The following is a 2,500-nucleotide window of genomic DNA, read 5'->3' on the forward strand; positions in this document are numbered from 1 at the left end:
AAAACACGTCTAAATGTGCAAAATTTTATCATTATATATACATATATATTGACTTAAATATATGTATGGTTATGTATATTATGTATTCTAAGTGACTGCAAATATTCAGGAAGGCGCGCATCCTTGAGAGGGAGGCTGCTGAGGCATCTCCAATCATTCCGTTGAATTGAGAGATGACATCATTCCGAGCAACATTTCCTGCGAATAATTCCTCCGCTGGGTGCAAAGTTTAGATTAATCTTTGAAGACATTTATCCTTCCCTTGGAGCTCGAAGACCAATTAAGTTTCAAAAAGTTGTTGTTGGAGTATTATAACAATAAGTGTTGGCTATAATACTCCACACAACAACCTTTCAAACTTAATTGGTCTTCGAGCTCCAAGGGAAGGATAAATGTCTTCAAAGATTAGTCTAAATTTTGCACCCAGCATTAAATGGAATTTATTTTAGAAATTCTCCAATACGTTAAAAAAAAAATTATCTCCTTAAAAGGTCATTTATCTAAAATATTCTTCCAATTTTAAAAGGGATTCTTTTTAGAAAATCCCCAAAAACGTTAAATAGAATCTTACTAAAATGCCAATAATTCAAATTTTGCTTTCAGTGTAGAAGAAAAACTTCAGAAATTCCCCAAAATGTTAAAAATAATCTCCTCAAAAGTCCATTATTCTAAAGTTTGCTTCCAGTGTAGAAGAATAACTTCAGAAATTCCCCAAAACAACATAAAAAATCTCCCTAAAATCCAGGGAGAAAATATTTGACATTGAAACAGTATGTTATTTTTATGACTCTTATATGCGATTTTACAACCTCTAATAACTGATTACATACGGCCTACAACAAACAACTAATAGATACTTAATCCACCATTCAAGTTAAAAGTATAAAAATAAACCCGGACAATAGAAATCCCAAAAATCCAAGCACACCTAGGGATATTTCCCCATCCTAGGAGGCAGTCGTCCTCCCTGGAGGCAAATCTAGGGATATTTCCCCATCCAAGGAGATAGTCGTCCTCCCTGGAGGCAAATCTAGGGATATTTCCCCATCCAAGGAGATAGTCGTTCCTCCCTGGAGGCAAATCTAGGGATATTTCCCCATCCTGGGAGGCAGTCGTCCTCCCTGGAGGCAAATCTAGGGATATTTCCCCATCCTAGGAGGCAGTCGTCCTCCCTGGAGGCAAATCTAGGGATATTTCCCCATCCTAGGAGGCAGTCGTCCTCCCTGGAGGCAAATCTAGGGATATTTCCCCATCCTAGGAGGCAGTCGTCCTCCCTGGAGGCAAATCTAGGGATATTTCCCCATCCTAGGAGACAAATCTAGGGATATTTCCCCATCCTAGGAGGCAAATCTAGGGATATTTCCCCATCCTAGGAGGCAAATCTAGGGATATTTCCCCATCCTAGGAGGCAGTCGTCCTCCTGGAGACAAATCGTGTCAGGCAATGCATACCAGCGCTTCCTTGACACACCCACACGATACAACCATTTACCTTCTGTTTGCCTGGTCTTCCCACGCACACACACACAACTCTTCCACATCTCGCTGTGATCATAAGTGAACTTCTGGGTTAGCGAGTTTGACGAAACAAGTCTCCTTACTAGATCATTGAAGAAACAAGTCTCTCCTTATTAGATCATTGAAGAAATAAGTCTGTCCTTACTAGATCATTAAAGACATTTCTCCAAACTAGATAGTTGAACGAAACATGAGTCATCTTACTAGATCATTGGAGAAACAAGAGCCTCTTTACTAGATCATTGATGAAACAAGAGCCTCCTTACCAGATCATTGAAGAAAACAAGTCTCTCCTTACTAGATCATTGGAGAAACAAGTCTCTCCTTACTAAATCATTGAAGAAATAAGTCTCCGTACTAGATCATTGGAGAAACAAGAGCCTCCTTACTAGATCATTGAAGAAACAAGAGCCTCCTTACTAAATCATTGAAGAAATAAGTCTCCTTACTAGATCATTGAAGAAACAAGTCTCCTTACTAGATCACTGAAGAAACAAGTCTCTCCTTACTAAATCATTGAAGAAAAAAGTTTCCTTACTAAATCATTGAAGGAATAAGTCTCTCCTTACTAGATCATTGGAGAAATAAGTCTCCTAAGTAGATCATTGAAGAAACAAGTTTTCCTAACTAGATCATTGGAGAAAACAAGTTTCCTTACTAAATCATTGAAGGAATAAGTCTCCTAACTAGATCATTGAAGAAACAAGTCTCCTTACTGATCATGAAGAAATAAGTCTCCCAACTAGATCATTGAAGAAACAAGTCTCCTTACTGATCATTGAAGAAATAAGTCTCCCAACTAGATCATTGAAGAAACAAGTCTCCTTACTGATCATTGAAGAAATAAGTCTCCCAACTAGATCATTAGAGAAACAAGTCTCCTTACTAGATCATTGGAGAAACAAGAGCCTCCTTACCAGATCATTGAAGAAACAAGTCTCCTTACTAGATCATTGGAGAAACAAGAGCCTCCTTACCAGATC

The sequence above is a fragment of the Palaemon carinicauda genome, chromosome 45 (assembly GCF_036898095.1).
Source record: "Palaemon carinicauda isolate YSFRI2023 chromosome 45, ASM3689809v2, whole genome shotgun sequence".
NCBI classification, from domain to species: domain Eukaryota; kingdom Metazoa; phylum Arthropoda; class Malacostraca; order Decapoda; family Palaemonidae; genus Palaemon; species Palaemon carinicauda.